The sequence below is a fragment of the Lissotriton helveticus genome, chromosome 12 (assembly GCF_964261635.1).
Source record: "Lissotriton helveticus chromosome 12, aLisHel1.1, whole genome shotgun sequence".
In the NCBI taxonomy this organism is placed as follows: domain Eukaryota; kingdom Metazoa; phylum Chordata; class Amphibia; order Caudata; family Salamandridae; genus Lissotriton; species Lissotriton helveticus.
The window spans coordinates 139,663,123-139,682,622 of record NC_136073.1 but is presented as its reverse complement, the minus strand read 5'-3'; the positions used below and the strand labels follow the sequence as shown (position 1 = coordinate 139,682,622).

Below are 19,500 nucleotides of genomic sequence, written 5' to 3'. Positions count from 1 at the left end.
AGTGGAAATAGGCGCTGTGGATTAGTTGGTTAAAACCCCTGTCTAGTATCAGGAGATCCTGAGTTCGAATCTCAGCAGTGCCTTGTTTTTACACAACCTCATACAAGACTTTTTGTTTGATTAAAGACTCATTGTCTGCAAACACAATTTCTCCTATTATAATTATCCTCATGTACACAATGCTCCTCCTTAAAACCTAAAGATGTTTCGGGTTTTTACCTGCCATTGTAATGTACCACCAGCCACCAGTATCTTTAATTTTCAAAGCCAATCAGTTTGGTTTTGTGATGTGAAAAGATGTTTTTAAGCTTCGCTCGCTTCAAAGTACAACCTAGGCAGCAGTAATGCAAGCTTCAAACAACAGGTGTAGCACAGGCAGCACCTGAGTACCATTGCATTACTGACACTGTTACTGAAGAGGCAGAAGAGGTTCAAGCTTCAGTGCCTCAAGAACAGGCAACGCAAGGGCAGCAGAGTCTGATGGATTGTGAGAGCTTGGAAAATGACACTGTGTGCTGCGTGGAGCTAAAAATGCTGTATCCATAGTACTGTGCCAAGTTTTGGAGGCCACATCAGTGATATTGTGTTCTCTTAGGGAGACTTCACGTGAGGTTCTGGAGGCCTATTCTGAAATATTGTTTCTGTCCTGGGAGACTCCTACGGAGTATTGTCATGTGCATCACACCACATACGAAACATCATGTCCAGTTCTTCATGGCTTACCAAGAGGTTTGATACTACTCTTCCAATGTTTGAATAACATAACGCTTGAGGTGTAAAAAGGAGGGAGCGGTCCTAGCAGAGTGGGACTGGAGGGCAGTCTGTGTTGGTTTGTGAACATCCCAGTCAAAGAGGTGAAATGTGCAGCATCTGCCTCAAAACACATACACTACATATAAGACTCTCATAACTGACAGTGTCACCTGATTTGCACTATAAAAGTCACATACATCATGGGCCTGAGTAGCCCAAGTAGCTCGCCGTGATCGTATAGTGGTTAGTACTCTGCGTTGTGGCCGCAGCAACCTCGGGTCGAATCCGAGTCACGGCATTGCGGGTGGCAATGTCATGGCAGTTGGGAGATATTTTTTATTTGCAATATACAGAGTATTATTATTTTTGAAATAACACCTGTCCCAAACACTTTGTTTTCTTTGATTTGTGAAATTGCCAGCTTTAATCATGAGAAGTCATTTCATTATGATGCCACAGCTGTGGGGCAGAAGGGACAGAGTGTTTTAATACATGCAATGCTTACTTTTAATGTACTCTTGCATGTTGTAGCCCGTGTAATTGCGCAAAAATCATTGTTGAGGAATGCAAAAACATTTCCTTGTGTAATAATACCTTTTCTGTGTGACTGACTTGGCCGGTTAGCTCAGTTGGTTAGAACGTGGTGCTAATAACGCCAAGGTCGCGGGTTCGATCCCCGTACCGGCCAGTATTTTTCACAATGAAAATAGAAAAGTCATGCATTACAGTACAAGACGTTTAAAAACAACGTATAGGTTGTTTGTTTATTCTGGTCATTAACTGGGCTCTGATGGCTGATGTTTGTGCAAGGGTGAGTGTTGCTAGTACCATGTAAAGGGCACTGTGGTCTAACAGCCCCCAGCCTCCCTCTCCTATGGCTGGACGACCAGCCCGCTCCTTGGGTCTCTCAAAGTGCACTTTTTGAAGCCCTGTTTGAAGCTGGGACGCATCAACTAAAGGTGACACTTTCTCTCCAAAAGTGACGATTTCTCAGCTTCTCGTTGGGGTGTCCAGAGGTGACGAGTGGTGAAGGAAAGAGCACAAGGGTTATGTAGGCATCATTAAATTGTCTGCTATGTATTAGTGATCTTTAACATCGTTACACTCTTGTTTAGTTTAACGTATGTATAGCACACTCGTCCACCCGTGTAAATATTGCAAAATGAATACAGATATGTACACCTAATGATATACGTTTGTCGTGACCCTCTTTGTAATTTTTCCATACCATGTTCAGGTTTTTCTTTCTCCATTTTCTTGTCGGTAGTAGCTGGATAAAAATTTGGAGACAGAAAAGTATGGAGTGCCTCACAGTGATACCAACACAGAAGGTACAATGGTTCCAAGTGAGTGGAAATAGGCGCTGTTGCTTAGTTGGTTAAAGCGCCTGTCTAGTGAACAGGAGATCCTGAGTTCGAATCTCAGCAGTGCCTTGTTTTTACACAACCTCATACAAGACTTTTTGTTTGATTAAAGACTCATTGTCTGCAAACACAATTTCTCCTATTATAATTATCCTCATGTACACAATGCTCCTCCTTAAAACTTAAAGATGTTTCGGGTTTTTACCTGCCATTGTAATGTACCACCAGCCACCAGTATCTTTAATTTTCAAAGCCAATCAGTTTGGTTTTGTGACGTGAAAAGATGTTTTTAAGCTTCGCTCGCTTCAAAGTACAACCTAGGCAGCAGTAATGCAAGCTTCAAACAACAGGTGCAGCACAGGCAGCACCTGAGTACCATTGCATTACTGACACTGTTACTGAAGAGGCAGAAGAGGTTCAAGCTTCAGTGCCTCAAGAACAGGCAACGCAAGGGCAGCAGAGTCTGATGGATTGTGAGAGCTTGGAAAATGACACTGTGTGCTGCGTGGAGCTAAAAATGCTGTATCCATAGTACTGTGCCAAGTTTTGGAGGCCACATCAGTGATATTGTGTTCTCTTAGGGAGACTTCACGTGAGGTTCTGGAGGCCTATTCTGAAATATTGTGTCTGTCCCGGGAGACTCCTACGGAGTATTGTCATGTGCATCACACCACATACGAAACGTCATGTCCAGTTCTTCATGGCTTACCAAGAGGTTTGATACTACTCTTCCAATGTTTGAATAACATAACGCTTGAGGTGTAAAAAAGAGGGAGCGGTCCTTGCAGAGTAGGACTGGAGGGCAGTCTGTGTTGGTTTGTGAACATCCCAGTCAAAGAGGCGAAATGTGCAGCATCTGCCTCAAAACACATACACTACATATAAGACTCTCATGATTGACAGTGTCACCTGATTTGCACTATAAAAGTCACATACATCATGGGCCTGAGTAGCCCAAGTAGCTCGCCGTGATCGTATAGTGGTTAGTACTCTGCGTTGTGGCCGCAGCAACCTCGGTTCGAATCCGAGTCACGGCATCGCGGGTGGCAATGTCATGGCAGTTGGGTGATATTTTTTATTTGCAATATACAGAGTATTATTATTTTTTAAATAACACCTGTCCCAAACACTTTGTTTTCTTTGATTTGTGAAATTGCCAGCTTTAATCATGAGAAGTCATTTCATTATGATGCCACAGCTGTGGGGCAGAAGGGACAGGGTGTTTTAATACATGCAATGCTTACTTTTAATGTACTCTTGGATGTTGTAGCCCGTGTAATTGTGCAGAAATCGTTTTTGAGGCATGCAAAAACATTTCCTTGTGTAATAATACCTTTTCAATGTGATTGACTTGGCCGGTTAGCTCAGTTGGTTAGAGCGTGGTGCTAATAACGCCAAGGTCGCGGGTTTGATCCCCGTACCGGCCAGTATTTTTCACAATTAAAATAGAAAAGTCATGCATTACAGTACAAGACGTTTAAAAACAACGTATAGGTTGTTTGTTTATTCTGGTCATTAACTGGGCTCTGATGGCTGATGTTTGTTCAAGGGTGAGTGTTGCTAGTACCATGTAAAGGGCACTGTGGTCTAACAGCCCCCATCCTCCCTCTCCTATGGCTGGACGACCAGCCCGCTCCTTGGGTCTCTCAAAGTGCACTTTTTGAAGCCCTGTTTAAAGCTGGGACGCATCAACTAAAGGTGACACTTTCTCTCCAAAAGTGACGATTTCTCGGCTTCTCGTTGGGGTGTCCAGAGGTGACGAGAGGTGAAGGAAAGAGCACATGGGTTATGTAGGCATCATTAAATTGTCTGCTATGTATTAGTGATCTTTAACATCGTTACACTCTTGTTTAGTTTAACGTATGTATAGCACACTCGTCCACCCGTGTAAATATTGCAAAATGAATACAGATATGTACACGTAATGATATACGTTTGTCGTGACCCTCTTTGTAATTTTTCCATACCATGTTCAGGTTTTTCTTTCTCCATTTTCTTGTCGGTAGTAGCTGGATAAAAATTTAGAGACAGAAAAGTATGGAGTGCCTCACAGTGATACCAACACAGAAGATACAATTGTTCCAAGTGAGTGGAAGTAGGCGCTGTGGCTTAGTTGGTTAAAGTGCCTGTATAGTAAACAGGAGATCCTGAGTTCAAATCTCAGCAGTGCCTTGTTTTTACACAACCTCATACAAGACTTTTTGTTTGATTAAAGACTCATTGTCTGCAAACACAATTTCTCCTATTATAATTATCCTCATGTACACAATGGTCCTCCTTAAAACCTAAAGATGTTTCGGGTTTTTACCTGCCATTGTAATGTACCACCAGCCACCAGTATCTTTAATGTTAAAAGCCAATCAGTTTGGTTTTGTGACGTGAAAAGATGTTTTTAAGCTTCGCTCGCTTCAAAGTACAACCTAGGCAGCAGTAATGCAAGCTTCAAACAACAGGTGCAGCACAGGCAGCACCTGAGTACCATTGCATTACTGACACTGTTACTGAAGAGGCAGAAGAGTTTCAAGCTTCAGTGCCTCAAGAACAGGCAACGCAAGGGCAGCAGAGTCTGATGGATTGTGAGAGCTTGGAAAATGACACTGTGTGCTGCGTGGAGCTAAAAATGCTGTATCCATAGTACTGCGCCAAGTTTTGGAGGCCATATCAGTGATATTGTGTTCTCTTAGGGAGACTTCACGTGAGGTTCTGGAGGCCTATTCTGAAATATTGTGTCTGTCCCGGGAGACTCCTACGGAGTATTGTCATGTGCATCACACCACATACGAAACGTCATGCCCAGTTCTTCATGGCTTACCAAGAGGTTTGATACTACTCTTCCAATGTTTGAATAACATAACGCTTGAGGTGTAAAAAGGAGGGAGCGGTCCTAGCAGAGTAGGACTGGAGGGCAGTCTGTGTTGGTTTGTGAACATCCCAGTCAAAGAGGTGAAATGTGCAGCATCTGCCTCAAAACACATACACTACATATAAGACTCTCATGACTGTCAGTGTCACCTGATTTGAACTATAAAAGTCACATACATCATGGGCCTGAGTAGCCCAAGTAGCTCACCGTGATCGTATAGTGGTTAGTACTCTGCGTTGTGGCCGCAGCAACCTCGGTTCGAATCCGAGTCACGGCATCGCGGGTGGCAATGTCATGGCAGTTGGGTGATATCTTTTATTTGCAATATACAGAGTATTATTATTTTTTAAATAACACCTGTCCCAAACACTTTGTTTTCTTTGATTTGTGAAATTGCCAGCTTTAATCATGAGAAGTCATTTCATTATGATGCCACAGCTGTGGGGCAGAAGGGACAGGGTGTTTTAATACATGCAATGCTTACTTTTAATGTACTCTTGGTTGTTGTAGCCCGTGTAATTGTGCTGAAATCGTTTTTGAGGAATGCAAAAACATTTCCTTGTGTAATAATACCTTTTCCGTGTGATTGACTTGGCCGGTTAGCTCAGTTGGTTAGAGCGTGGTGCTAATAACGCCAAGGTCGCCCCCGTACCGGCCAGTATTTTTCACAATTAAAATAGAAAAGTCATGCATTACAGTACAAGACGTTTAAAAACAACGTATAGGTTGTTTGTTTATTCTGGTCATTAACTGGGCTCTGATGGCTGATGTTTGTTCAAGGGTGAGTGTTGCTAGTACCATGTAAAGGGCACTGTGGTCTAACAGCCCCCAGCCTCCCTCTCCTATGGCTGGACGACCAGCCCGCTCCTTGGGTCTCTCAAAGTGCACTTTTTGAAGCCCTGTTTGAAGCTGGGACGCATCAACTAAAGGTGACACTTTCTCTCCAAAAGTGACGATTTCTCGGCTTCTCGTTGGGGTGTCCAGAGTGACGAGAGGTGAAGGAAAGAGCACATGGGTTATGTAGGCATCATTAAATTGTCTGCTATGTATTAGTGATCTTTAACATCGTTACACTCTTGTTTAGTTTAACGTATGTATAGCATACTCGTCCACCCGTGTAAATATTGCAAAATGAATACAGATATGTACACCTAATGATATACGTTTGTCGTGACCCTCTTTGTAATTTTTCCATACCATGTTCAGGTTTTTCTTTCTCCATTTTCTTGTCGGTAGTAGCTGGATAAAAATTTAGAGACAGAAAAGTATGGAGTGCCTCACAGTGATACCAACACAGAAGGTACAATGGTTCCAAGTGAGTGGAAATAGGCGCTGTGGCTTAGTTGGTTAAAGCGCCTGTCTAGTAAACAGGAGATCCTGAGTTTGAATCTCAGCAGTGCCTTGTTTTTACACAACCTCATACAAGACTTTTCGTTTGATTAAAGACTCATTGTCTGCAAACACAATTTCTCCTATTATAATTATCCTCATGTACACAATGCTCCTCCTTAAAACCTAAAGATGTTTCGGGTTTTTACCTGCCATTGTAATGTACCACCAGCCACCAGTATCTTTAATTTTCAAAGCCAATCAGTTTGGTTTTGTGACGTGAAAAGATGTTTTTAAGCTTCGCTCGCTTCAAAGTTCAACCTAGGCAGCAGTAATGCAAGCTTCAAACAACAGGTGCAGCACAGGCGGCACCTGAGTACCATTGCATTACTGACACTGTTACTGAAGAGGCAGAAGAGGTTCAAGCTTCAGTGCCTCAAGAACAGGCAACGCAAGGGCAGCAGAGTCTGATGGATTGTGAGAGCTTGGAAAATGACACTGTGTGCTGCGTGGAGCTGAAAATGCTGTATCCATAGTACTGTGCCAAGTTTTGGAGGCCACATCAGTGATATTGTGTTCTCTTAGGGAGAATTCACGTGAGGTTCTGGAGGCCTATTCTGAAATATTGTGTCTGTCCCGGGAGACTCCTACGGAGTATTGTCATGTGCATCACACCACATACGAAACGTCATGTCCGGTTCTTCATGGCTTACCAAGAGGTTTGATACTACTCTTCCAATGTTTGAATAACATAACGCTTGAGGTGTAAAAAGGAGGGAGCGGTCCTAGCAGAGTAGGACTGGAGGGCTGTCTGTGTTGGTTTGTGAACATCCCAGTCAAAGAGGTGAAATGTGCAGCATCTGCCTCAAAACACATACACTACATATAAGACTCTCATGACTGACAGTGTCACCTGATTTGCACTATAAAAGTCACATACATAATGGACCTGAGTAGCCCAAGTAGCTCGCCGTGATCGTATAGTGGTTAGTACTCTGCGTTGTGGCCGCAGCAACCTCGGTTCGAATCCGAGTCACGGCATCGCGGGTGGCAATGTCATGGCAGTTGGGTGATATTTTTTATTTGCAATATACAGAGTATTATTATTTTTTAAATAACACCTGTCCCAAACACTTTGTTTTCTTTGATTTGTGAAATTGCCAGCTTTAATCATGAGAAATCATTTCATTATGATGCCACAGCTGTGGGGCAGAAGGGACAGGGTGTTTTAATACATGCAATGCTTACTTTTAATGTACTCTTGGATGTTGTAGCCCGTGTAATTGTGCAGAAATCGTTTTTGAGGAATGCAAAAACATTTCCTTGTGTAATAATACCTTTTCCGAGTGATTGACTTGACCGGTTAGCTCAGTTGGTTAGAGCGTGGTGCTAATAACGCCAAGGTTGCGGGTTCGATCCCCGTACCGGCCAGTATTTTTCACAATTAAAATAGAAAAGTCATGCATTACAGTACAAGACGTTTAAAAACAACGTATAGGTTGTTTGTTTATTCTGGTCATTAACTGGGCTCTGATGGCTGATGTTTGTTCAAGGGTGAGTGTTGCTAGTACCATGTAAAGGGCACTGTGGTCTAACAGCCCCCATCCTCCCTCTCCTATGGCTGGACGACCTGCCCGCTCCTTGGGTCTCTCAAAGTGCACTTTTTGAAGCCCTGTTTAAAGCTGGGACGCATCAACTAAAGGTGACACTTTCTCTCCAAAAGTGACGATTTCTCGGCTTCTCGTTGGGGTGTCCAGAGGTGACGAGAGGTGAAGGAAAGAGCACATGGGTTATGTAGGCATCATTAAATTGTCTGCTATGTATTAGTGATCTTTAACATCGTTACACTCTTGTTTAGTTTAACGTATGTATAGCACACTCGTCCACCCGTGTAAATATTGCAAAATGAATACAGATATGTACACCTAATGATATACGTTTGTCGTGACCCTCTTTGTAATTTTTCCATACCATGTTCAGGTTTTTCTTTCTCCATTTTCTTGTCGGTAGTCGCTGGATAAAAATTTACAGACAGAAAAGTATGGAGTGCCTCACAGTGATACCAACACAGAAGGTACAATTGTTCCAAGTGAGTGGAAATAGGCGCTGTGGCTTAGTTGGTTAAAGCGCCTGTCTAGTAAACAGGAGATCCTGAGTTCAAATCTCAGCAGTGCCTTGTTTTTACACAACCTCATACAAGACTTTTTGTTTGATTAAAGACTCATTGTCTGCAAACACAATTTCTCCTATTATAATTATCCTCATGTACACAATGCTCCTCCTTAAAACCTAAAGATATTTCAGGTTTTTACCTGCCATTGTAATGTACCACCAGCCACCAGTATCTTTAATTTTCAAAGCCAATCAGTTTGGTTTTGTGACGTGAAAAGATGTTTTTAAGCTTCGCTCGCTTCAAAGTACAACCTAGGCAGCAGTAATGCAAGCTTCAAACAACAGGTGCAGCACAGGCAGCACCTGAGTACCATTGCATTACTGACACTGTTACTGAAGAGGCAGAAGAGGTTCAAGCTTCAGGGCCTCAAGAACAGGCAACGCAAGGGCAGCAGAGTCTGATGGATTGTGAGAGCTTGGAAAATGACACTGTGTGCTGCGTGGAGCTAAAAATGCTGTATCCATAGTACTGTGCCAAGTTTTGGAGGCCACATCAGTGATATTGTGTTCTCTTAGGGAGACTTCATGTGAGGTTCTGGAGGCCTATTCTGAAATATTGTGTCTGTCCCGGGAGACTCCTACGGAGTATTGTCATGTGCATCACACCACATACGAAACGTCATGTCCAGTTCTTCATGGCTTACCAAGAGGTTTGATACTACTCTTCCAATGTTTGAATAACATAACGCTTGAGGTGTAAAAAGGAGGGAGCGGTCCTAGCAGAGTAGGACTGGAGGGCAGTCTGTGTTGGTTTGTGAACATCCCAGTCAAAGAGGTGAAATGTGCAGCATCTGCCTCAAAACACATACACTACATATAAGACTCTCATGACTGTCAGTGTCACCTGATTTGAACTATAAAAGTCACATACATCATGGGCCTGAGTAGCCCAAGTAGCTCGCCGTGATCGTATAGTGGTTAGTACTCTGCGTTGTGGCCGCAGCAACCTCGGTTCGAATCCGAGTCATGGCATCGCGGGTGGCAATGTCATTGCAGTTAGGTGATCTTTTTTATTTGCAATATACAGAGTATTATTATTTTTTAAATAACACCTGTCCCAAACACTTTGTTTTCTTTGATTTGTGAAATTGCAGCTTTAATCATGAGAAGTCATTTCATTATGATGCCACAGCTGTGGGGCAGAAGGGACAGGGTGTTTTAATACATGCAATGCTTACTTTTAATGTACTCTTGGATGTTGTAGCCCGTGTAATTGTGCAGAAATCGTTTTTGAGGAATGCAAAAACATTTCCTTGTGTAATAATACCTTTTCCGTGTGATTGACTTGGCCGGTTAGCTCAGTTGGTTAGAGCGTGGTGCTAATAACGCCAAGGTCGCCCCCGTACCGGCCAGTATTTTTCACAATTAAAATAGAAAAGTCATGCATTACAGTACAAGACGTTTAAAAACAACGTATAGGTTGTTTGTTTATTCTGGTCATTAACTGGGCTCTGATGGCTGATGTTTGTTCAAGGGTGAGTGTTGCTAGTGCCATGTAAAGGGCACTGTGGTCTAACAGCCCCCAGCCTCCCTCTCCTATGGCTGGACGACCAGCCCGCTCCTTGGGTCTCTCAAAGTGCACTTTTTGAAGCCCTGTTTGAAGCTGGGACGCATCAACTAAAGGTGACACTTTCTCTCCAAAAGTGACGATTTCTCGGCTTCTCGTTGGGGTGTCCAGAGGTGACGAGAGGTGAAGGAAAGAGCACATGGGTTATGTAGGCATCATTAAATTGTCTGCTATGTATTAGTGATCTTTAACATCGTTACACTCTTGTTTAGTTTAACGTATGTATAGCACACTCGTCCACCCGTGTAAATATTGCAAAATGAATACAGATATGTACACCTAATGATATACGTTTGTCGTGACCCTCTTTGTAATTTTTCCATACCATGTTCAGGTTTTTCTTTCTCCATTTTCTTGTCGGTAGTAGCTGGATAAAAATTTAGAGACAGAAAAGTATGGAGTGCCTCACAGTGATACCAACACAGAAGGTACAATGGTTCCAAGTGAGTGGAAATAGGCGCTGTGGCTTAGTTGGTTAAAGCGCCTGTCTAGTAAACAGGAGATCCTGAGTTCGAATCTCAGCAGTGCCTTGTTTTTACACAACCTCATACAAGACTTTTTGTTTGATTAAAGACTCATTGTCTGCAAACACAATTTCTCCTATTATAATTATCCTCATGTACACAATGCTCCTCCTTAAAACCTAAAGATGTTTCGGGTTTTTACCTGCCATTGTAATGTACTACCAGCCACCAGTATCTTTAATTTTCAAAGCCAATCAGTTTGGTTTTGTGACGTGAAAAGATGTTTTTAAGCTTCGCTCGCTTCAAAGTACAACCTAGGCAGCAGTAATGCAAGCTTCAAACAACAGGTGCAGCACAGGCAGCACCTGAGTACCATTCCATTACTGACACTGTTACTGAAGAGGCAGAAGAGGTTCAAGCTTCAGTGCCTCAAGAACAGGCAACGCAAGGGCAGCAGAGTCTGATGGATTGTGAGAGCTTGGAAAATGACACTGTGTGCTGCGTGGAGCTAAAAATGCTGTATCCATAGTACTGCGCCAAGTTTTGGAGGCCACATCAGTGATATTGTGTTCTCTTAGGGAGACTTCACGTGAGGTTCTGGAGGCCTATTCTGAAATATTGTGTCTGTCCTGGGAGACTCCTACGGAGTATTGTCATGTGCATCACACCACATACGAAACGTCATGTCCAGTTCTTCATGGCTTACCAAGAGGTTTGATACTACTCTTCCAATGTTTGAATAACATAACGCTTGAGGTGTAAAAAGGAGGGAGCGGTCCTAGCAGAGTAGGACTGGAGGGCAGTCTGTGTTGGTTTGTGAACTTCCCAGTCAAAGAGGTGAAATGTGCAGCATCTGCCTCAAAACACATACACTACATATAAGACTCTCATGACTGACAGTGTCACCTGATTTGCACTATAAAAGTCACATACATCATGGACCTGAGTAGCCCAAGTAGCTCGCCGTGATCGTATAGTGGTTAGTACTCTGCGTTGTGGCCGCAGCAACCTCGGTTCGAATCCGAGTCACGGCATCGCGGGTGGCAATGTCATGGCAGTTGGGTGATATTTTTTATTTGCAATATACAGAGTATTATAATTTTTTAAATAACACCTGTCCCAAACACTTTGTTTTCTTTGAATTGTGAAATTGCCAGCTTTAATCATGAGAAGTCATTTCATTATGATGCCACAGCTGTGGGGCAGAAGGGACAGGGTGTTTTAATACATGCAATGCTTACTTTTAATGTACTCTTGGATGTTGTAGCCCGTGTAATTGTGCAGAAATCGTTTTTGAGGAATGCAAAAACATTTCCTTGTGTAATAATACCTTTTCCGTGTGATTGACTTGGCTGGTTAGCTCAGTTGGTTAGAGCGTGGTGCTAATAACGCCAAGGTCGCGGGTTCGATCCCCGTACCGGCCAGTATTTTTCACAATTAAAATAGAAAAGTCATGCATTACAGTACAAGACGTTTAAAAACAACGTATAGGTTGTTTGTTTATTCTGGTCATTAACTGGGCTCTGATGGCTGATGTTTGTTCAAGGGTGAGTGTTGCTAGTACCATGTAAAGGGCACTGTGGTCTAACAGCCCCCAGCCTCCCTCTCCTATGGCTGGACGACCAGCCCGCTCCTTGGGTCTCTCAAAGTGCACTTTTTGAAGCCCTGTTTAAAGCTGGGACGCATCAACTAAAGGTGACACTTTCTCTCCAAAAGTGACGATTTCTCGGCTTCTCGTTGGGGTGTCCAGAGGTGACGAGAGGTGAAGGAAAGAGCACATGGGTTATGTAGGCATCATTAAATTGTCTGCTATGTATTAGTGATCTTTAACATCGTTACACTCTTGTTTAGTTTAACGTATGTATAGCACACTCGTCCACCCGTGTAAATATTGCAAAATGAATACAGATATGTACACCTAATGATATACGTTTGTCGTGACCCTCTTTGTAATTTTTCCATACCATGTTCAGTTTTTTCTTTCTCCATTTTCTTGTCGGTAGTCGCTGGATAAAAATTTACAGACAGAAAAGTATGGAGTGCCTCACAGTGATACCAACACAGAAGGTACAATTGATCCAAGTGAGTGGAAATAGGCGCTGTGGCTTAGTTGGTTAAAGCGCCTGTCTAGTAAATAGGAGATCCTGAGTTCGAATCTCAGCAGTGCCTTGTTTTTACACAACCTCATACAAGACTTTTTGTTTGATTAAAGACTCATTGTCTGCAAACACAATTTCTCCTATTATAATTATCCTCATGTACACAATGCTCCTCCTTAAAACCTAAAGATGTTTCGGGTTTTTACCTGCCATTGTAATGTACTACCAGCCACCAGTATCTTTAATTTTCAAAGCCAATCAGTTTGGTTTTGTGACGTGAAAAGATGTTTTTAAGCTTCGCTCGCTTCAAAGTACAACCTAGGCAGCAGTGATGCAAGCTTCAAACAACAGGTGCAGCACAGGCAGCAACTGAGTACCATTGCATTACTGACACTGTTACTGAAGAGGCAGAAGAGGTTCAAGCTTCAGTGCCTCAAAAACAGGCAACGCAAGGGCAGCAGAGTCTGATGGATTGTGAGAGCTTGGAAAATTACACTGTGTGCTGCGTGGAGCTAAAAATGCTGTATCCATAGTACTGTGCCAAGTTTTGGAGGCCACATCAGTGATATTGTGTTCTCTTAGGGAGACTTCACGTGAGGTTCTGGAGGCCTATTCTGAAATATTGTGTCTGTCCTGGGAGACTCCTACGGAGTATTGTCATGTGCATCACACCACATACGAAACGTCATGTCCAGTTCTTCATGGCTTACCAAGAGGTTTGATACTACTCTTCCAATGTTTGAATAACATAACGCTTGAGGTGTAAAAAGGAGGGAGCGGTCCTAGCAGAGTAGGACTGGAGGGCAGTCTGTGTTGGTTGGTAAACATCCCAGTCAAGGAGGTGAAATGTGCAGCATCTGCCTCAAAACACATACACTACATATAAGACTCTCATGACTGACAGTGTCACCTGATTTGCACTATAAAAGTCACATACATCATGGGCCTGAGTAGCCCAAGTAGCTCCCTGTGATCGTATAGTGGTTAGTACTCTGCGTTGTGGCAGCAGCAACCTCGGTTCGAATCCGAGTCACAGCATTGCGGGTGGCAATGTCATGGCAGTTGGGTGATATTTTTTATTTGCAATATACAGAGTATTATTATTTTTTAAATAACACCTCTCCCAAACACTTTGTTTTCTTTGATTTGTGAAATTGCCAGCTTTAATCATGAGAAGTTTTTTCATTATGATGCCACAGCTGTCGGGCAGAAGGGACAGAGTGTTTTAATACATGCAATGCTTACTTTTAATGTACTCTTGCATGTTGTAGCCCGTGTAATTCTGCAGAAATCGTTTTTGAGGAATGCAAAAAAATTTCCTTGTGTAATAATACCTTTTCTGTATGAATGACTTGGCCGGTTAGCTCAGTTGGTTAGAGCGTGGTGCTAATAACGCCAAGGTCGTGGGTTCGATCCCCGTACTGGTCAGTATTTCTCACAATTAAAATAGAAAAGTCATGCATTACTGTACAAGACGTTTAAAAACAACGTATAGGTTGTTTGTTTATTCTGGTCATTAACTGGGCTCTGATGGCTGATGTTTGTGCAAGGGTGAGTGTTGCTAGTACCATGTACCTGATGTAAAGGGCACTGTGGTCTAACAGCCCCCAGCCTCCCTCTCCTATGGCTGGACGACCAGCCCGCTCCTTGGGTCTCTCAAAGTGCACTTTTTGAAGCCCTGTTTGAAGCTGGGACGCATCAACTAAAGGTGACACTTTCTCTCCAAAAGTGACGATTTCTCGGCTTCTCGTTGGGGTGTCCAGAGGTGACGAGAGGTGAAGGAAAGAGCACATGGGTTATGTAGGCATCATTAAATTGTCTGCTATGTATTAGTGATCTTTAACATCGTTACACTCTTGTTTAGTTTAACGTATGTATAGCACACTCGTCCACCCGTGTAAATATTGCAAAATGAATACAGATATGCACACCTAATGATATACGTTTGTCGTGACCCTCTTTGTAATTTTTCCATACCATGTTCAGGTTTTTCTTTCTCCATTTTCTTGTCAGTAGTAGCTGGATAAAAATTTAGAGACAGAAAAGTATGGAGTGCCTCACAGTGATACCGACACAGAAGGTACAATGGTTCTATGTGAGTAGAAATAGGCGCTGTGGCTTAGTTTGTTAAAGCGCCTGTCTTGTAAACAGAAGATCCTGAGTTTGAATCTCAGCAGTGCCTTATTTTTACACAACCTCATACAAGACTTTTTGTTAGATTAAAGACTCATTGTCTGAAACACAATTTCTCCTATTATAATTATACTCATGTATACAATGCTCCTCCTTAAAACCTAAAGATGTTTCGGGTTTTTACCTGCCATTGTAATGTACCACCAGCCACCAGTATCTTTAATTTTCAAAGCCAATCAGTTTGGTTTTGTGACGTGAAAAGATGTTTTTAAGCTTCGCTCACTTCAAAGTACAACCTAGGCAGCAGTAATGCAAGCTTCAAACAACAGGTGCGGCACAGGCAGCACCTGAGTACCATTGCATTACTGACACTGTTACTGAAGAGGCAGAAGAGGTTCAAGCTTCAGTGCCTCAAGAACAGGCAACACAAGGGCAGCAGAGTCTGATGGATTGTGAGAGCTTGGAAAATGACACTGTGTGCTGCGTGGAGCTAAAAATGCTGTATCCAGAGTACTGCGCCAAGTTTTGGAGGCCACATCAGTGATATTGTGTTCTCTTAGGGAGACTTCACGTGAGGTTCTGGAGGCCTATTCTGAAATATTGTGTCTGTCCTGGGAGACTCCTACGGAGTATTGTCATGTGCATCACACCACATACGAAACATCATGTCCAGTTCTTCATGGCTTACCAAGAGGTTTGATACTACTCTTCCAATGTTTGAATAACATAACGCTTGAGGTGTAAAAAGGAGGGAGCGGTCCTAGCAGAGTAGGACTGGAGGGCAGTCTGTGTTGGTTTGTGAACATCCCAGTCAAAGAGGCGAAATGTGCAGCATCTGCCTCAAAACACATACACTACATCAGGGGTGCCCAAACCTGTCCTGGCGGGCCGTATCCATGCCAGATTTTTGGGATATCCCCATCTGGTGATCACGGTTCGATCCCCGGCGCCGGCGGCAGATCAGAGTGCCCAGGACGGGGTCCATGTGACCCGGGCAGTCCTATCCCCTGGGTGTACGTGGTTGTCCGACATGTCGGTCGTATTTGCTTTTACGTACCGGATCGGAATCGGCCCCCATAAAATCGTACGTAAAGTATATAGCAAATCAACCTGAAATCTGCTGGGTCAGAAAGGGCTCGATTCCGATCCGTGTCGGAAGGTTAGGAGTCCGTACGAATTTGTCGGGACGGCATGGCAGAGTGCCCGGGATGGGCTCCATGGCTCTTGGGCAGTCGTCCCCCGGGCGTCCTGGGCTCCATCCAGGCCGACGGCATGGCAGAGTGCCCGGGACGGGCTCCATGCGTCCCGGGCATTCGTCCCCCGGACGTCCGGGGCTCCATCCAGGCCGGCGGCAAGGCAGTGTGCCCGGGTCGGGCTCCATGCGTCCCGGGCATTCGTCCCCCGGGCGCCTGAAACTGCTGGGTCAGAGAGGGCTCGATTCCGATCCGTGTCGTAAGGTTAGGAGTCCGTACGAATTTGTCGGGACGGCATGGCAGAGTGCCCGGGACGGGCTCCATGCGTCCCGGGCATTCGTCCCCCGGGCGTCCGGGGCTACATCCAGGCTGACGGTATGGCAGAGTGCCCGGGTCGGGCTCCATGGTTTTCACGGTGGTCCTCCCCTGGGTGTCAGGGGGCTCCTGGCCGACGGCATGGAAAAGTACCCAGGACGGGCTCCATGCGTCCCGGGCATTTGTCCCCCGGGCGTCCGGGGCACCATCCAGGCCGACGGCATGGCAGAGTGCCCGGGTCGGGCTCCATGGTTTCCAGGGTGGTCCTCCCCAGGGTGTCGGGGCACTCCAGGCCGAAGGCATGGAAAAGTGCCCAGGACGGGCTCCATGCGTCCCGGGCATTTGTCCCCCGGGCGTCCGGGGCTCCATCCAGGCCGACGGCATGGCAGAGTGCCCGGGTCGGGCTCCATGGCTTTCACGGTGGTCCTCCCCTGGGTGTCTGGGGGCTCCAGGCCGAAGGCATGGAAAAGTGCCCAGGACGGGCTCCATGCGTCCCGGGCACGGGCACGGGGACGGGGACAGGGTCGGGAGAGTCCAGGCGGCTTCACTTCCGTGTCCAGCCATCTGATCGCCCAGATTCCCTCGGCCATCTGGTCGCCCGGATCCCCTCGGGCATCTGGTCGCCCGCAACGCTTTCCTATGGGGCGACCAGATGGCCGAACTTCCCTGGAAGTCCCGATGAGGTGCCATTCGCCGCCCGGATCCCAGCGAGGGCTCCAGGAGGTTGGGTACATTCGCGCCTTGGGTCCCCTCTGTCACCTCGCGTGCACAGATTACAAGAAAAGGGGGTAATTTTCCTCCGGATTACTAGGGATAAGGGTACGCCCGGACACCCCTCCGAGGCTGGTGGTTCTCTGCCATGGGGACCAGATGGGCTATGCCTGGGCAACACCTCCCTAGGCCACCCGGGGCTTCCTTCCTCCAGGCCAACTGCATGTCAAATTGCCCAGGACGGGCTCCATGGCTCCTGGGCAGTCGTCCCCCGGGCGTCCGGGGCTCCATCCAGGCTGACGGCATTGAAAAGTGCCCAGGACGGGCTCCATGCATCCCGGGCATTCGTCCCCTGGGCGTCCGGGGCTCCATCTAGGCTGACGGTATGGCAGAGTGCCCGGGTCGGGCTCCATGGTTTTCACGGTGGTCCTCCCCTGGGTGTCTGGGGGCTCCAGGCCGAAGGCATGGAAAAGTGCCCAGGACGGGCTCCATGCGTCCTGGGCATTCGTCCCCCGGGCGTCCGGGGCACCCATCTCCATGAGGCCAACGGCATTGGCAAAGTACCCAGGACGGGCTCCATGGGTCCCGGGCAGACCTCCCCCCGGGCGTCCGGGGCTCCCACCTCCAGGCCGACGGAATGTCAAAGTACCCAGGACGGGCTCCATGGGTCCCGGGCAGCTTCCCCCGGGGCGTCCGGGGCACCCACCTCCAGGCCGACGGCATGTCAAAGTACCCAGGACGGGCTCCACGGGTCCCGGGCATTCCTCCCCCAGGTCGTCCGGGCCCTAGAGTTCGGTGGTCCAACCTGCGCCTGAGGCCCAGCCGGGGTCCAAGAGCCCTGCCTTGCGTGGGCAGGCAGTCAGGAACCCTACCGCGAAGGCTTGGGATGGATGGGGAGCTGGGAGTCCTTTCGATCCCGGCCCTCTGGTCGCCCGCGATGCTTTCCAATGGGGCGACCAGATGGCCGGGCTTCCCTGGAAGTCCCGATGAGGTGCCATTCGGCTCCTGGATCCCAGCTAGGGCTCCATGAGGTCGGGTTCTTTTACGCCTTGGGCCCCCTCTGTCACCTCGCGTGCACGGATTGCAAGAAAGGGGGGTAATTTCCCTCCGGATTACTAGGGGCAGGGTACGCCCGGACACCTCTCCAGGGCTGGTGGTTCTCTGCCCGGGGGACCAGATGAGATATGCCTGGGCAACACCTCCCCCGGGCATCTGGGGGCTCCATTCTCCGGGCCAACGGCATGACTCAATGCCCAGGACGGGCTCCACGTGTCCCGGACAGACCTCCCCTGGGCGTCCGGGGCACCCATCTCCATGAGGCCAACGGGATGGCAAAGTACCCGGGAAGGGCTCCACGGGTCCCGGGCAGCCTTCCCCCGGGCGTCCGGGGCTCCCACCTCCAGGCCGACGGCATGTCACAGTGCCCAGGACGGGCTCCATGGGCCCCGGACAGTCCTCCCCCGGGCGTCCGGGGCACCCATCTCCATGAGGCCAACGGCATTGGCAAAGTACCCGGGAGGGGCTCCACGGGTCCCGGGCAGGCCTCCCCCGGGCATCCAGGGCACCCACCTCCAGGCCGACGGCATGTAAAAGTGCCCAGGACGGGCTCCATGGGTCCCGGGCAGCCCACCCCCGGGCATCTGGGGCACCCATCTCCAGGAGGCCAACGGCGTTGCAAAGTACCCGGGAAGGGCTCCACGGGTACCGGGCAGTCCTCCCCCGGGCGTCCGGGGGCTCCCTTCTCCAGGCCGACGGCATGGTTCAATGCCCAGGACGGGACGTCAAGTGGCCAGGACGGGCTCCATGCATCCCGGGCATTCGTCCCGGGACGGGGACGGGGTGGGGAAGAGTCCAGGCGGCTTCACCTCCATGCCCAGCCATCTGGTCGCCCGGATTCCCTCGGCCATCTGGTCGCCCGGATCCCCTCGGGCATCTGGTCGCCCGCAACGCTTTCCTATGGGGGGGACCAGATGGCCGAACTTCCCTGGAAGTCTTAATGAGGTGCCATTTGCCTCCCGGATCCCAGCGAGGGCTCCATGAGGTCGGGTTCTTTCACGCCTTGGGTCCCCTCTGTCACCTCGCGTGCACAGATTGCAAGAAAGGGGGGTAATTTGCCTCCGGATTACTATGGGGCAGGGTATGCCCGGACACCCCTCCAGGGTTGGTGGTTCTCTGCCATGGGGACCAGATGGGATATGCCTGGGCAACACCTCCCTAGGCCACCCGGAGCTTCCTTCCACCAGGCCAACTGCATGTCAAATTGCCCAGGACGGGCTCCATGGCTCTTGGGCAGTCGTCCCCCGGGCGTCCGGTGCTCCATCCAGGCCGACGGCATGGCAGAGTGCCCGGGACAGGCTCCATGCGTCCCGGGCCTTCGCCCCCCCGGGCGTCCGGGGCTCCATCCAGGCTGACGGCATGGCAGAGTGCCCGGGACGGGCTCCACGGGCCCCGGGCGTCCGGGGCTCCCTTCCCCGGGCCAGCGGCATGTCAGAGTGCCCAGGACGGGCTCCACGGGCCCCGGTCATCCGGGGCACCCT

At 47.7% G+C, this 19,500-nt stretch overlaps 15 non-coding genes across 15 annotated transcripts; all 15 read left to right on the top strand.

The window, feature by feature from the left end:
• Window positions 1–1,367: 1,367 nt before the first annotated feature.
• TRNAI-AAU (transfer RNA isoleucine (anticodon AAU)) lies at window positions 1,368–1,441 on the top strand. Its single transcript has one exon. It is a non-coding gene; the product is annotated as a tRNA-Ile (tRNA).
• A 671-nt stretch (window positions 1,442–2,112) lies between these two features.
• Window positions 2,113–2,186, top strand: TRNAT-AGU (transfer RNA threonine (anticodon AGU)). Its single transcript has one exon. It is a non-coding gene; the product is annotated as a tRNA-Thr (tRNA).
• Window positions 2,187–3,082: 896 nt separating this feature from the next.
• On the top strand, window positions 3,083–3,154 carry TRNAH-GUG (transfer RNA histidin (anticodon GUG)). The gene has a single exon. It is a non-coding gene; the product is annotated as a tRNA-His (tRNA).
• Window positions 3,155–3,470: 316 nt separating this feature from the next.
• TRNAI-AAU (transfer RNA isoleucine (anticodon AAU)) lies at window positions 3,471–3,544 on the top strand. Its single transcript has one exon. It is a non-coding gene; the product is annotated as a tRNA-Ile (tRNA).
• Window positions 3,545–4,215: 671 nt separating this feature from the next.
• TRNAT-AGU (transfer RNA threonine (anticodon AGU)) lies at window positions 4,216–4,289 on the top strand. The gene has a single exon. It is a non-coding gene; the product is annotated as a tRNA-Thr (tRNA).
• Window positions 4,290–6,308: 2,019 nt separating this feature from the next.
• On the top strand, window positions 6,309–6,382 carry TRNAT-AGU (transfer RNA threonine (anticodon AGU)). The gene has a single exon. It is a non-coding gene; the product is annotated as a tRNA-Thr (tRNA).
• Window positions 6,383–7,278: 896 nt separating this feature from the next.
• TRNAH-GUG (transfer RNA histidin (anticodon GUG)) lies at window positions 7,279–7,350 on the top strand. The gene has a single exon. It is a non-coding gene; the product is annotated as a tRNA-His (tRNA).
• A 1,061-nt stretch (window positions 7,351–8,411) lies between these two features.
• Window positions 8,412–8,485, top strand: TRNAT-AGU (transfer RNA threonine (anticodon AGU)). The gene has a single exon. It is a non-coding gene; the product is annotated as a tRNA-Thr (tRNA).
• Window positions 8,486–9,381: 896 nt separating this feature from the next.
• On the top strand, window positions 9,382–9,453 carry TRNAH-GUG (transfer RNA histidin (anticodon GUG)). Its single transcript has one exon. It is a non-coding gene; the product is annotated as a tRNA-His (tRNA).
• Window positions 9,454–10,504: 1,051 nt separating this feature from the next.
• TRNAT-AGU (transfer RNA threonine (anticodon AGU)) lies at window positions 10,505–10,578 on the top strand. Its single transcript has one exon. It is a non-coding gene; the product is annotated as a tRNA-Thr (tRNA).
• Window positions 10,579–11,474: 896 nt separating this feature from the next.
• On the top strand, window positions 11,475–11,546 carry TRNAH-GUG (transfer RNA histidin (anticodon GUG)). Its single transcript has one exon. It is a non-coding gene; the product is annotated as a tRNA-His (tRNA).
• A 316-nt stretch (window positions 11,547–11,862) lies between these two features.
• Window positions 11,863–11,936, top strand: TRNAI-AAU (transfer RNA isoleucine (anticodon AAU)). Its single transcript has one exon. It is a non-coding gene; the product is annotated as a tRNA-Ile (tRNA).
• Window positions 11,937–12,607: 671 nt separating this feature from the next.
• TRNAT-AGU (transfer RNA threonine (anticodon AGU)) lies at window positions 12,608–12,681 on the top strand. The gene has a single exon. It is a non-coding gene; the product is annotated as a tRNA-Thr (tRNA).
• Window positions 12,682–13,965: 1,284 nt separating this feature from the next.
• TRNAI-AAU (transfer RNA isoleucine (anticodon AAU)) lies at window positions 13,966–14,039 on the top strand. Its single transcript has one exon. It is a non-coding gene; the product is annotated as a tRNA-Ile (tRNA).
• A 680-nt stretch (window positions 14,040–14,719) lies between these two features.
• Window positions 14,720–14,793, top strand: TRNAT-UGU (transfer RNA threonine (anticodon UGU)). Its single transcript has one exon. It is a non-coding gene; the product is annotated as a tRNA-Thr (tRNA).
• The last annotated feature ends 4,707 nt before the right edge of the window (window positions 14,794–19,500 follow it).